The following is a 16,504-nucleotide window of genomic DNA, read 5'->3' on the forward strand; positions in this document are numbered from 1 at the left end:
GGTGTTTGGCAAACCATAAGGCCTTATGGATTTTAACTTATGGAGAAGGCAAAATAAAGGGGTTTTGAAAAGTTAGGAATATGTAACTTATTAACTTAATGGGTTTGATTTACCCATTATACCCCTTTAACCCTCAAACCCATTACACTCCTTTTAAAAAAGAGTGTCCTTTATAGTTATTTTGGTTTCCCCCAACATATAAATTAATCCAAACACTTTTTTAAAAACTTCTTTTAAAAAATTCATAACTTTATAAGTCCTTTAAACAAAAAGTCATTTTTCACTAAAATAAGCAATCCCAAACACACCTTTAGCATGTTCAGGTGGCTTGCTCGTTTGTTCTAAAAAAAAACAAAATCAAACATTTTGTACTGTTTACCAAATTTTAGACATGAGCATCTCATTACAACCTTACAGTCAAACCTTCATAAAATCTTTACAATATTATACACAAACTTTGATAATAAACATACAAACACAAACGATGCACATTGAAAAAACAAACTCAAAACACCTTAGATTTTTCAAAGCAGAAAATAAAATTGAAAGGAAGTAAGGAACCCAAGGAGACACACACACTAGCCAATGATATATTTACAATCACAAATTTAATGTTAAAAGCAATCCAATTTTACAAACAGAATATATATAAGAACCATGATAACAACCATTTATACAAATTCCAAGTAAACATCATTATTTACACTTATGAATCCTGAATACACAATTTAAAGTGCCCTCATAGCAAGCTTGCTTGTTGCATGGACTCCTTTTGCAGCAACACGTAACACTGCTCGACTTTGGTACAACCTGTTTAAACAAACACATATTTAAACTGAAAACAGTTCATAATCGTTGGAAAAAACAAAAAAAAAAAACTCACCCTGCTAAAGCAAGTCCCCAAGTAGCCATCAAATAGAAAATCTGGCCACAATGCCATATTTCTAATAACTTCTCAAACTTGCTCATGCCACCTAAGGCCTTAGTCAGCTCTGCAAATTCATAAACTTAAAACTTTAATAAAAAAATATACACCATTTCATGTATTAAACACAAATTCACAAACTTACTTTTTTTGCATCTCCTCTGGTGTCAAATTCTGCATTTCAAGAAAAGATAAACAATCTGAGATCTATGAAAACTTATCATTAAGTAAAACTATAAGCACGAACAAATGTTTGGATGTTTTTTATACCTTAGCTTTTGGGTTTAAAAGAATGCATCTTGCCATAAAATTGGCAATGCCATCCACCACTTGTTCTTGGTTGATAACTATATAATTCTCATTATCAATCCCACTTTTCTCTTCAGTATTACCATGCACCATCTCATCCGAGACCCATATCCACAAGCTTGGTTCTTCAATACCAACATTGATCAAGATTTCATCCACTTGAAGATCAATTCCTAACAGCAGAAGAGTCCACTTAAGAAAACTGAAAGAAGAGTTAAACCACACAAGAAGATGAATTACCAGGTATTCCATCGACTGAATCTTTATGGAGTGTCTTAAGTTGACTCAAGAACTTTGGAGATTCAATAGTATCTATAATACGAGTATGCAGCTGCAATAAAAACTACTGTCAAATTACTTACAAAACCACCAAATTTGCCTAAATGACAAAGCATCGATATCAGTTTGAAATTCAACCAGCACAATTTTGAGCTAAAATGGTAATACAAAGGTTTGGAGATAATCAAGAAATACTAGTTATCACTTTAACAACAATTCCATCTAAACTCGATTATAAGTATGCGCGATTCCAACATAACCCACAAACAAATATCAAAAAATTCAACAGTTCATGTGCAATTGTGTATCTATATGTCAGTAGAGGACTAGAGGTGCAAATACTGGTTACCCGGTTTTTGGAATATTGGTTACTAACTGTAACTGTTATTGGTCAAAACCAGTTATTGCCTATAACCAGCTCCCTAACCTGCGTGACCAATTCGTTTAGTTATTAACCAGCTAACTGATAACAACCTATTGAAATTAACCTTATTAACACTTTAACACATATTTTGGTTAACTGGTTCCTAACCAGTTTCTATGTGAAAATCCCTAGCCAGTTCCTAACCATCTGTTAGTTATCGGTTCAATTATCACAGTTTGACCAAAGACGGTAATACAAAGGTTTTGGAGATAATCAAGTGATACAAGTTATCACTTTAATCACAATTCCATCTAAATTCCATTATAAGCATGCGATTTTAAACAGTTGATGTGCAATTGTGTATCTATATCTAAATAAAGATGCAAATACCGGTTTTTGGGATATCGGTTACTAACCGTGCCTGGTTATTGATCAAAAAGTCAAACCAGTTATTTCCAATAACCAGTTACGATTCCTAAACGGTTAACAGATAATAACCTATTAAAAATAACCTTATTAACACTAACCTAATGAACCTATTTCGGTCAACCAATTTTCTCATACTTGTAATTAACTGTTTACCAACAAGTTCATTCCCTTAACAAATAAACACAAACAAGAAATTTCGTCCAATTAGCTATTAGTAAACCATTTGCTTGTCCAACAAAAACTTAACACAAGACCTTATTCAGTTCGGTTCGTTTACAACCCTATATATAATGATAAATCATCAATACCAAATTAACAATTTTAAAACTTAACCAGCACAATTTGACCTAAACCAGTAATACTAATCATCACTTTAATCATAATTTCATAGATATCAGGTATATATTAAGCAGTTCATGTTCAATTGTGCATCCATAAATAAGCAGATAATAATAATAATAACATACATCAGGAGGACAATCCTCCAATAAGCAAGGCGACTCCGATATGTTCTGAAGAAGTTTTTTTAAATTCTGTTCCAGTAGATCTCGAAGCCGTTGATTCGTCCCATGGGTATGAGTTTGATAACACAATTATTATTGAAGGCTAATTTGGTTGGTTGAATTTGCAGGAAGGAACAACTAGGAACACAATTTGGGGGAATTTGGATAACACGATTGCTTTTCACAAACGGAATATACAATTTTTGTAACTAACCCCTTGGTTTCTTGTAAAGTTGACGTATTCTGTTCAAACTATTTATATTTTACATTATTATGGTTTTGAAATTTTTATATCTTTAGGTAAATAATTGTCATCAATGTTTTAAAAACTGGTATTTTATTCGTACCGGATTATACTAAAAAATGACACAATCGGATTGCATCGGGAGGTTCAACCGGGTTGTCTAGTTTACCCTATAATTTTATATGAATGCAATTTTAACTAAAAAATAAAATTAAAAATATATGATTCCATATAAAAAATACCATCCAAAAATTAATCCATACTCAATAAACAATACAAAAGCATCGACTTTTAAACAAAGTTTTATTAAAATAAAGGCGCACAATAGATTCATGCCATCGGAGTGTTGACTACATCGAGTTCACGATCGCTTAGAAGATGAAATCCACTCTCATCGCCATCCTCGTCAACAAGAGTACAAGCACTTTCATTTTCTGTAATAATAAATAAGAAGTTTTAGTTAAATATAATCATAATATAAAAAATTACATGAAAAACGTAACATATATAAAAGTTACCTTGTGTTTGAGAAACTAGTTCATTCTTTTCCTCACCAAACATGGTATCAATATCATCATTATTAAGTTCTCTTTCCGGCTCTTCTTCAACCACACAAAATTCCGTATGATTAATACTTTCATAATCAACAGGATCATAGGATCTCTTGGCATATTTAAGTCTAGAAAAACATTTACCCACATGTTAACACTTAAAAACTAAATTACGATTTACTAAAAAGAAATTTTAAAAAAATTCAAGATATCGTACCTATTTTCTAAACGCAAGTTGTAATGAAAGGTCATTTAGTCTTTCATGTTCCAGTCTATTTCTTCTTTTCGTATGAATCCTTTCAAAGACACTCCAATTACATTCACAACCCGAGGAAGATGTCGTTTGACTTAATATTCGAACGACAAAAGTTTGCATTTTAGGATAATCTCCACCAAATAACCTCCACCATTTGACTACAAAACAATAAGGTTATCAAAATAATATAAGAGCAAACTAATATGGTAGATAATAACATGAATATATATATCTACTGAGTTGAGTAGCATTACGAAAAGCTACAACACTACTCCTACCAAAACAGTCTTTAGCATCTCGAAACTTGCATAAAGCCATTGTAACATCTAAAACATCATCACCCGAAAAAGCCTCCTCAACCATATTACGAACACCCCTAAAGACTTCGTTACTTTTACAAAAAATTTCTTTATCATACTGAAAAGCTTTAACCAATATGCAGCACAATGAATATCCGAACACAACATCTTTTTCCATCAAGCATCGATTATATCCGTATATAGCTTATACAAATGTTCCTTTTCTTGAAATAATGCCTTAATTCCCTTATTTTCCCGATTCATCCCCTCAAAAACGTATGGCAAAGAAGGTTTTTCATTCGTATCACACAAACACAAAACCCTCAACAAGGGAGTCATCACGGTCATAGTAATCAAATAATTTCTCTAAAAAACTTCATTCATCAAAATTTCTCTACATTCAATAGCATTTTCCTATTTCAACATCTTTTTAAATTCATTAGATATAAAAAAAGCTTGCAAGTCATTTTTTATGATTGACTGTAACATTACGAAAAATATCGAATCAAAATGCCAAGTTTCATAGTACAAGGACTAAAATCGAAAATCTGATTTCTGTCCGATCGCGTATCGCGATCTCCCAAGACCCAACGTCATCGCGTATCACGATGACGTGGTCTGACAACAGACATGTGCCCCGCCACGTGTCCCCATGTGGCACTGCGTAGCTAGCCACGTGGCACACGTGGCAAAGCTATATGGCGATTCATCAAGCCTAGTCGCGATACGCGACGGCTTTCCTTTGGCCCATCTTGTATCGCTACCTATTCAAATAATATTAAATGACCCGTTAACCCATCGCGATACGCGATGGATCCTAAATCAAGACCCCTCGCGTATCGCGACGGGGTCTGCTGATCAGCCCCTATAAATAGGGCATCAGCCCTCATTTCACACTCACACCTTTCATCATCACTTTCTCTCACTAGAATACTCTCTCTACCTCATTTTGCGTGCCACCGACCCTCCTTGTGATTCACGCCCAAAACCGATATTACCTCGAAATCCGTGCCACATACCGACCATGTTGTCAGTACATACCATCAAGAGACGACCCGACGCCCGCCTTGAAGTGCGTGCCAACGAAGCCCGACGACCGACGTGCATTGGTTTGCGTGCCAAAGAGGTGTTGATCAAAAGATTCTCGAGAAACGTGCAAGCGTCGAAGTGCTGCCCAATTGCCTAGAAAATTATAAGCCAAGCAAGGTATGGGTAATGCCCGACTAAAATATTAATATAATATTAAAGGGTTAAACCCTAGTCGAGGGTATACTCGATACCTCAAGAATAAAGAAAAGAAAAAAAAAAGAAAAATAAATAAGAAATATGAATGTTAAATAGTTCCTTGTTAATAATATTATTATTATTTAAGTTGTTATTTTAATAATATGTAAAGAAAATAAAGGATACGTTTCTTCTAGAAGAAGAAACGTAGTGCTAGAAAATATAACCATTAAAACTAAAGGTTTAAACTTCTAAAACAAAGAAAGTATATTTTAAACTAAAGGTTTAAAAAGAAACTATAATCGAGGTAAATATTATACAAAAGAGACTAAAGGTCTTAAGCCAGAATAAAGACCTGATAATAATAATAAAAGGTTATACTCGTACTATAGGTCCGAGATAGCAAAAGAAAGACAAATCGATCAGTGAAGTGAAGCTGACCCTTTCAAAGGTGAATACGCCCAACTTTTATAACTTGTATTACCGAGTCAAATAAATGAATTACATGAGATTACGTATCTCTAATACATTATGAACAAAAGTAATCGCTGGCCCTCAGGCTGTCGTGTGCGTTTGTTTGGATCCTTACATATGTGGTAAAATGGTGGGCACACCGCACCACACCTGGTTATATGCCTCCGCCACGATGGGCCGGACCTAAGTTACGTTCGAGAGAGGGTAATCATGTGTATACTGATGGTAGCTAAGTAATCTAGAACACTGTGGTGTTTGCTGAGCGTTTTCGAGTAGAGCTTAAGTTTGTAATTGTGTTTTATGTTTTTAACTTGATTATTCCTAAGACACGATGGGCCGAGACCTAAGTTATGTCTCGAGGGGTGATTAAATAAATAAAATATTATGCGTCAACTTATTCACCGGCATGTGTTGTTGACGTATTTTCAAACTGTTTTAAAGGTAATGAAGGATAGCCACTTGAAGAATTGAAGTTGACATCTAGGCGATCTGATGGCTCAGATCATTTTTGTTAAATATTAAACTTAAATGGTGGTTTGTTTAAAACAAGTAATATTCTGTAAACATTAACTTAGAACTTTTAAATCCCGTGTTTTGATGATATGTAAATATTATTATTTTTATCCACGCAAATATTTCCGCATTAAACCCGTAACTCTGATAAATTTACAAAAAGGGTACCAACTGTTGGTCGCACGCCCAGACCTGAGATGGGGGTGTGACATCGACCAAACTTTTTAGTGCAATGAAAGTCGTACCAAAACGAGTAGAACCTGGATGAATTCTCTTTTCCTTAACCAATTCAAGGGCATCTTGCGATTATAAATAAAACAGTTACTTTAGATGCAAGTTTGACCAACTTTGCCACATTCTCTAACTCTGAAACATCCTTTAATGCAATATTTAGACAATGAGCTGCACAAGGTTACCAAGTAATTGAACGATATTTCTTACATAACATTTAACCGGCACACTTATAATTAGCAGCATTGTCGGTAACTATTTGAACTACGTTCTTAACCCCAACCATTTCAGCAACCTTAACAAACAAGTTACACAAATTCACAGAATTGCTCTCAATATCAAATGCATCTACAGATTTAAGAAATGAAATCCCTTTTTCATAGTAAACTAAGAAATTAATCAAATGGTGGATTCCTAGTATCCCTCCACCCATCTGCCATAATCGTGCAACCACTTTCAACCCAATCACTTCTATAAGAATCTATTAATAACCCAATTGATGTTTTTGCATCTTTCAATAAATTGATCCTTATAGCATGATAGTTAGGTGCTTTGTAACCATAACCTATAGATGCTATTTTATCTACCACAAGTTGATAATAAGGAGAAATACAAGCATTCATAGGTATACATGCATCATAGAACCACATAGCAAGAGTCAAGTCAACATCGTGTACCTTTTCTTTGCTTTGCATAGCTTTTTTAATAGTATGTTGAGAAGGATCATTTGTAGCTTTTGCAAAGAACGGATGAACATTCAGTGTAGCTTTCCTCTTTCGCTTTTGTGTTTGGTGAATTTGTTCATTTACTTCCTCAACTTCTTCATCGTCATCTAAGATGTCAATAGACTTACCTCTCGCTTTAACTTCAGTTTTTTTCAAAAGTCCTTTCATAGTAAAGCGAAGATATGCCGATACTTTTTTACAAGGTTCTACATCACCCTTAACTCCCGCAAGGTATTTCTTCATCCTAGTTATACCGCCACCACGCACATTTTTTAGCCAAAAATCACACACACAGACACAAACACACACACACACACACACATATATATATACCGATTTACCTTTCTCATCTTTTTGACATGTTACATAATCCCATGCTTTATCTAATTTTGCTCTAAAACTTGATTGAACAGGTGACTCAGTCTGATCATCATACATGTTCTACAAAACAATAAACTTTTTTTAGGAGACATCACCATGTGTAATCAATTAACTACTATATTAAGATAATAAAACCATATATAATCAACTGAGAATCTCAATAGATGCAAGATAATAACCAGTTTTAAAATATTAATAAACATCATACATGCAAAATTATTAAACAAGAAGTTATTTTTAGTTTGGAATTTGGATACTATATCACTCAATAACACAATATGCTTTTGAAAATAAGAACCGGCCTTAGTAGCATATATAGCATATTAGCAGTTTAAATGGTGATGGATGAGTGAAAGGGTGAAGTAGCCCGGTAGGTTATTTTTTAACTTAATTGTGAAAGGGTGATGGACGCTAGGTTAATGTTTAACATAATTGTAATGTAAAACAAAATGGGTCTCACAAAAAAAAATCTGGTGGGCTTTAAACCGGTTTACCGGTATGAAACGGTTTTCTATGAAAACCGGCCGGTTCGATGTCCCGCAAAACCGTTCAAATAACACGAGTATAATATACCGAGGTTGTCCCTGAAATCCGATCAACCGATTGAACCGGCTGGTTCAAACAAGTTTTTAAAACATTGGTTGCCATATCATAACTTCATTAGCATAGCGCATGAGACATTTGGCGCCCCCCATCTTCACCTCCGCTTAATGGTGTTTAGCACCCCTACTTGATGATGTGGTTGGGGGACGTTACTCCACTGGTCCAAGATAAATGGTTTGTATATTCCAAAATTTATTTGGAGGTTATAAAATGCTACTTAAATATTATGCGGAACATTATCTTAGTTACAATGCCAATAATGGGGTGAGGAGTGGCCGACCTGAACGAGAATTGACAAGAACATGCTTTGTTTGTGCATCCTGAAAAAGGTTTTTGATATTCATCCTGATAAAATAAAATAATAGTAATAATAATAACATCGACGATGACGATGACGATGATGGTGATGACGATGATGATAATATTTTTCTTGAACCGCCAACAAAAGAAAATTTATTAAATTTAAAACAAGTACAAAACATTCAGACTACTAGTCAACATAACATCCAAACAACAATTACACTTTAAATTTACGTCAATTCTTCCATGATAAAAGAGGTCTTCCAGATTTATTTTTAACCCAAAGGTAACTTAGTACTTTAATGTCACTCACAACACCACTCATTAATCACCTCTGAACCATTGAACACCATGACATTACGAAACTTTCATAAACACCATAACGAAACAAGACAAACCGCATGGAAATTCTTTGGTTTTTTCTTGAGAATAATAATACGTGCATCTCATATAACAGTGTATGTTAATCGGCGTGTTTATGCCATGAACTAAACTAATGTATGTACTCATTAACAACAAATTAATTTAACAACAATTATACTATATATTAAAGCACAATTAAATGCTATAGTACAATTTTAACTTTTGCATCTTTCATCCCTTTAGATTTGAGCAATGCACTTTTTTTCCTTTTCAAAGCATAGAAAGAGGAATGATTAGTAGAAGTTCAATATTTACACATTAGGTCCTTGCATTTTTAAATAGTTTTTTTTCTTTGCTTTACGATATGTTTGCATTGATATGTTCTATCCAAAACAGTTTTGGGTAGAACATATTTTTTCCCTTTGCTATTAATACTTACTATTTTATTAGTTATAAAATTGAGTTGTGTAATAATCATTAGTACAAACATGGTCTATTTGAGCGGTTCATTAAAGTATTTTGGGCGGTCCACTAAACTTTTGGGCGGTCCTTATATTAAACCGCTTAAAAGATATATGGATTATTTTCTAATACTCACCAAACCGCCTAAAACAAACAATGACCGCTTAAAAATTAGTCTTCCAACTACTTTTACATTTTGGGCGGTGCTTTGAAACACTCCTTTCCTGTTTTTTCTATTTTTTTGTTTATTATTTGCTTCATAATTAACTAATATCCTAAAAGTATGTTACGTCCCTTTAAAAAGTATTATTATAAATACAAAAGAAACCTCATCTTCTTCTTCTAGTGGATGGATGCACTTCAACTGATTCATAATAAGATTTCAAGTAGGTATGTAATATATATAGAGACTTTGATTTTATTTATTGTTCATAATTCGACAAAATATTGTTTAATTTTGTTTATGTATTGATTGATTATGTTTTTGTTATTTGTAGATGAATATTGAATAGCTCTGGTGTTTTCCTATCTCTGTTAAATCTTATCTCTGTTAAATCTTTGTTCTATCTCAAGACGTTAAAGGTGCGTATAATTTTAGTTTATTTCCTTTATTGTTAATATATATATGTGTGTGTGTGTGAACGTATGATATGTGTGTATAAAAGATTGCTTTTTAGAGTACACCCATCCAAAATTTATCTAATAGAGATAAATTTTGGATTGTCCCTGTTGGCACTGTTTTTTGAATATTCTATCTCATTAGGACGTGTATACATTTTAACTTGTTGACTATTTTAGAAAAAAATCGACAATTGATTCTTCTACTCCTTCGAGTGTGTGGCTTATCCGCATACTTGGGGAGTTAAGGGGAAACGCTGCCGGTTTTTTTCTTAAATAGTTAACAAGTTAAAATATATGCATATGAGATAGAATATTCAAAATTTAGGTTAGGACCCACCGCCTTATGTACCTATTAATGACCCGTGCATAAATTGCATATAACTTATTTGATTATTTTTTTCAGATGGAATGTAGAGAATATTGGATGTACAAAAGTGGACGCCCTTCTGAAATATATATGAAAGGCGTTTATACTTTTCTTAAGGCTACTGAATCTAATAAGAAGATTGTTGGCTCTAAAATGATTTGGTGTCCTTGTGTGATTTGTAAAACTTTGCAGAGATTTGAAAGTATTAATGATATAGAGCATCATTTGCTTATGAATGGTTTTATGCCTAATTACACTTGTTGGTATAAGCATGGGGAATCACGAATTGACGGTGCCACAACATCAGTTAATTTAAACGATGACGAATATGAAAATAATTTAAATGATGACAATTTAAACGATGACAATTTACATAATAAAAATTTAGATGACATGTTTAAGGATTTAGAGAATGATATTGGCGATGATGATAAAGTAAAATTACAACATCTTTTTGAAGATGCAGAAAAACCATTATTTAATGGTTCTGATAATTCAAAACTTGAAGATGTTATGAAGTTGTTTAACATGAAAGCGAAAAATAGAGGGAGTAATACAAGTTTCACAGAGTTATTAGTTTCTTTGCATGACATGCTTCCGAAAGGTAACGAGTTATTGATTTCGTTTTACCAAGCAAAAAAAATGATGAATCCGATGGGATTGAAAGCTGAAAGAATACATGCATGCGAGAATGATTGCATGTTGTATAGAAATGAGTATGAGAACAGCCATGAATGTGTTCACTGTGGTAAATCGAGGTACAAGAGAGAAAGTAAAACCGGTGAATATGATAATAATGTTAAGAAAAATGGACCACTGACTAAATTATTATGATATTTTCCTATTATACCGAGATTAAAAGGATTATTTTCAAACGAGAAAAAAGCAAAATTATTATGCTAGCATTCACATGAGCGTATAAATTATGGAAAATTAAAGACATGTGGCAGATTCACCTCAATGGAGAAATATTAATATCAAATATCCAGAATTTGGTAATGAAGTTAGAAACATAAGGTTTGGGCTATGTTATGATGGAATCAATCCTTTTGGACATGGTAATAGTCAACATAGTACGTGGCCAGCTCTTCTTTGTATCTACAATCTTCCACCATGGTTATGCATGAAACGAAAATAAACAATGATATTGTTGTTGATTCAGGGTCCGGCACAACCTGGTAATAACATTGATATTTATTTGTCCCCTTTAATTGATGATTTAAAAACTCTATGGACTTCTGGTAGAGGTGTTCAAAAAAACCGGTTATAGAACCGGTTTGGTCGGTTTAACCGAAAACCGGTTAATAGAAAAACCGGTTATTAAAAAACCGGTTAGACCGGTTATTGAACCGCCGGTTAGTACTTCGGTTACTCATTCGTGGACAAAAACCGGTTATTGAACCGGTTAGTAAAAAAACCGGTTAAATTTAAAAACCGGTTATTAAAAAACCGGTTAACCTAAAAACCGGTTAACCGGTTAACGGTCAAAAACCGGTTAACCTTAACCGGTTTTTGACCGTTATAAAACGGCCATATGACCGTTTGGGTCCTTTTTTGCCCGTTTTTTCTTGATTTCTAGCCGTTTTTTTTTAACATTTTACCCCCACAAACAACTATATATAGTTTAGGTTGGGTAGGTTAGCTCACACTCGATTATACAACTCTACTAGCTCTAAACGTTTATTTCATACGCGATTATTTTGTTATCTCACACTCAATTATACCACATTACCACTCCATACGCTCTTATTTCGTAGTCGTTTATTTCATACTCGATTATACGCTCTTATTATCATGGCCTCCCAAAGTGCTGCTTCATCCGTCAACATGGGTGCCTCGAACACAGACATAACGGTCGTTCGGATCATCCCCACGAAACGAAACCAAGATGTGTGGCAACATTTCGACCTATGCGAACTGTCTAACGGTCGCCAAAAAGCTCGATGCAAGCACTGTTTGAAGTTCTATGCCAAAGATGCAAACTCCACTTTAAAAGCGCATATACAACAGCGCTTTTGCAAGGCCTTGAAGGACGAAGCGGGAAGTAGTTCGCAGCCGGAGATGACGAATCAAAGGAGGGGTGTTTACGTACGACGTTGAAGCGGTACGTCAACAGTTTTCAAACTTTGTGATTCAACGAACACTTCCTTTCAACCACTTCGACAACCCTCAATTCACGGAGATGATGCAAAACTATGTTCAACCACGCTACCAACACGTAAGTCGTTCGACCCTTAGAAGATATTGTCTTAAAGCATGGAAAAACGCTAAATCCGAACTAATTTCATACTTTTCAAACTTACAAACTGGTGTAAACTTAACAACGGATGTTTGGTCGGTACCTCATGGTTCGCCCGACTCATACATTTGTGTGACGGCTCATTGGGTTGACCCCGAGTCGTGGCAAATGATGAAACGAACCGTTGCGTTTCAATTGTTTGATTACCCGCACACGGGTAGAAATATTTTTCAAATCTTGGATAAAGTCATTCGACAATACAAAATTGAAGATAAAATCTTTTCAATTTCGTTTGATAACGCGTCCAACAATACGGCCGCGGTTGGCCATTTAAAATTAAAGTATAAACCTATTTGTGATGGAGCGTTTTTTCATAGCCGATGCATTGCACATATTATCAACTTGGCCGTGCAAGATGGGTTAAACGTGATCGAAACGCAAAGAAACAGTTTTAAAAGAATGTTACGAGATGTTTTTAGCAACAATAAAACATTTTCAAGATACAAAAAATTTTGTGTAGAAGCTAATTGTCAATGGTTGGGGCCAAATTGGGATTGTCCAACAAGATGGAACTCGACTTGTAATATGTTTGAGAAAGCCATCCAACAAAAAGAATCATTAATTGTGTTTCATCAAATTTTGTCAGGTAGGGGTAAATGTGCACCATATGATCCTAGAAACTGGTTATTGATTGAGATCGTTACGGAGGTCCTTCAAATTTTTAAATCTTGCACAACTAGTTTATCCGGGGTTTACTATCCAACAAGCCCCATTGCTTTACCAAAAATTGCTGTCATGTGCACAAAGTTGAGTGAACTTGATTGTAGGGGTGCACCTTATTTTGATATGGGTGTAAAAATGAAAGAAAAATTTAGAAAATATTTTCAACAACTACCCGCTGTTTTGACATGTGCTGCTGCGTTAAACCCTTGCATCAATGTTGGTGGTGTTGAAGCTTTAATAGAAAAAATTTGTGATGAGCTTGGGTTAAACGACGATCAAAACCCCTATTATAGCCAAACTTTAAAGAATGCTTTCAACACCACCTTGTCAAACATGTATGATGTCTACCTTACAAAATACGGGTCGTCTTCCCAAATTCATGACTCGTTAAGAGCTGTTGCCCAATCCCAATCCCAAACCGACCTTGAAATGGGGATGTACTACATGATTTGGGAAGACGCCGGTAAACGTCAAAGGGTAAACACCCCAAGCAGTGAACTTGGAAGGTATGGTGGTACCAACTTTGTGAAACACATGACTCCGGATGAATTTAGAAGTCTTGATTTGCTGGCTTGGTGGAGAGGTAAGGAGGATGAGTTTCCGATCCTCGCCGCCATGGCCAAAGATTTACTAACGGTCCAAGCTTCCACGGTAGCTTCGGAGTCTGCTTTTTCTGTTTCTGGCAGGGTTATATCGATTAGGAGGACTCGACTCACTGCACCAGCTATAGAGATGTCGATTTGCTACAAGGATTACTTGGACTCTTTAGATAGGGCACAACATCAACGCTCACTCGAGGGGGAAATGGAGTATGAAGCGGGCTTGTATGAAGACGAGGTCAATGAAGGACACACTCAACCAATGACCGATGAAGAAGCCGCGTACGACAATTACCTAAGAAATAGCTCGGGATCGGGTAGCGAAGAAAATTAGTTAAAGAAACAGCAAACATGGAGGCAAATCATGAGTAAGAAATAGCAAGTTGTTCATGTAATCGTGTCTAAGCATTGTTTTTCCTAATATGTGCTCTTATTTACTTGTTGATTTGGATTTTTCTAATTTAGTTAAAGAAACAGCAAACATGGAGGCAAATCATGAACAAACTGCGATTGGGAACAACAGGAGCATCTGCTAGTTCACGATTTAATGTTTGTATTTTTGAGTTAAATCATGAACAACAGTTTTTGGCAGAGATTTCTTCAGTGTTAATGATTTAATGTTTGTATTTTTGAGTTACGAATATGCGATAACGATTTAATGTTTGTATTTTTAATGTAAAAACTATAAATGAAAGTTATGTGTTTTAATCTTTGGTTTGTTGAAAACACATTCACCAACACACACTCATACTCATCTTCCAAGCAAAGAACCCTAACAACGAAAGCAAAGAATGGCTTCGGTCAGTCCGTTTTGCCTTGTAGTTACCGGTTTGCCTTGTAGTTACCGGTTTGTTTATACTGTGAAAAAATAATGGTCTTCATTAAGTACAAAATATAAAAAACAAATATTCGTATTTGAAACCGCGAAATTTAAAAAAAAAAAAAACCGGTTAATAAAAAAAACCGGTTAATAAAAAAACCGGTTCTAACCGGTTTCTAAACTGGTCCTAACCGGTTAGACCGGTTAGGGTTTTGACAGAAAAAAACCGGTTATTAACCGGTCCGGTTATTAACCGAACCGATTTTTTTCCGGGCCAAAAAAAACCGGTCCGGTTGATAACCGAACCGGTTTTTTTAAAAAAACCGGTTTGTGCACCTCTAACTTCTGGTGTAAATGTGTATGATGCTTATAAGAGGGAATATTTTGAATTACGTGCCATGATTTTTTGCACTATAAATGTGTAACATCCCAAAATTTTAAATAATAATATTTTATATATTATTTCTTATGATGGACAAGTTTACTTGAGTTGATAAATAAATAATAAAGTAACAAAGATGGAAAGGTAGTAGGCTAATTAGATAAGAATTAATCATGGACTTAAAATGAAAGATGGCCTTAGGTCCATGGGTAAAGGGTGGCAGACCCTAATAATATCTGTGAAGGAGGGTGGCAGACCCTAATAATATCTGTGAGGTTATAGGGCGAGAAGCTCTTTAAAACGTATAAGTATGTATATAAAGAAAGATAAAATATGAAAGAAAGTATGAAAGTAAGAATGATAGTATATATACTTACGTATGTATGAAAGAAAGTAAAGAAGGACAAGTATGTAAAATAAGAACGTATTGTATGTTACTTGTATTAACTAGAACTCACTCAGCGTAGCTGACTTTTAGTATGCACGCATGTGAATTGATTGAGACAGTTAGCTTGAGAGGGACACATGACAGGATTGGACGAAGCTAGCATATGAAGACTTGTCGTGTTGTTTTGAGACTATAATCTAAGTTATGTTTTAAAAGACAAGATTTTGGATGATTGTAACGAATGGTTTAAGTTTTATTATTTCCGTGAAATGTTTTAATTAACTCTGATATAAAGAACTGCGTTTATGAGTAAATCCAACGTCCAAATGTGAGGCACCGGTAACGGGGCCTTACAAGTTGGTATCAGAGCAAAGTCCGAGAGATTTAAGCATCCTACATGCTTAGACTCGAACAGAGAATGAGATTTAAGTAAGAAAATGTCAGTTCAAGAATTCCATGGGTCACTCAAGCAAGCTCAATAAAGGTAAAGTGTATGGTTAAATAATAAATGTTAATGTTAGCTTAATTTCTAGAGGAAGAATACATTAATAATACGGATAGGATTTCTTGATTCTTGATTGATTTACTGTTTAAAATCAGAATCAGCACAAATAGACTCATAAGAAGAAGTGTATAGGACACGGAGAGTAACGTGATCAGCTAATCACAGCCGGCCACTGTTATTACCTGTTAGCCTTACTATCCTTGTACTAAACAGTTCCTTGAGTGACGACGTTTGTGTTTTTCTTTAGAATACAATGGCTGGAGCCGGAGGTAACGTGGCAGATGGAGGAATCGTGAGAGCTGGAGGTCGCACTAGACGTCGTGGCAAGCCTCGTCGTGTCCAACAACCGTCGGTAGAAACAGCTTCCAACACCAGAGATGAAGGAAGCGTAGCTGGAAGAAACCCGAACAACAATGAAGGGGTTC

At 34.8% G+C, this 16,504-nt stretch overlaps 1 pseudogene across 1 annotated transcript; it reads right to left on the minus strand.

Moving 5' to 3' along the window:
• Positions 1–573: 573 nt before the first annotated feature.
• On the minus strand, positions 574–4,223 carry LOC143546846 (uncharacterized; annotated as a pseudogene). Its single transcript, XR_013137663.1, has 10 exons — positions 4,115–4,223; positions 4,006–4,018; positions 3,572–3,732; positions 3,390–3,487; positions 2,774–2,878; positions 1,475–1,565; positions 1,196–1,407; positions 1,067–1,099; positions 884–990; positions 574–810 (listed from the first exon to the last, which is right to left on the minus strand). The product of XR_013137663.1 is annotated as an uncharacterized LOC143546846 (transcript).
• Between the last annotated feature and the right edge of the window lie 12,281 nt (positions 4,224–16,504).

Source organism: Bidens hawaiensis, unplaced genomic scaffold, assembly GCF_021521415.1.
Source record: "Bidens hawaiensis isolate Kalapana, Puna unplaced genomic scaffold, B.hawaiensis_p1.1 tig00014471_1, whole genome shotgun sequence".
NCBI lineage: Eukaryota > Viridiplantae > Streptophyta > Magnoliopsida > Asterales > Asteraceae > Bidens > Bidens hawaiensis.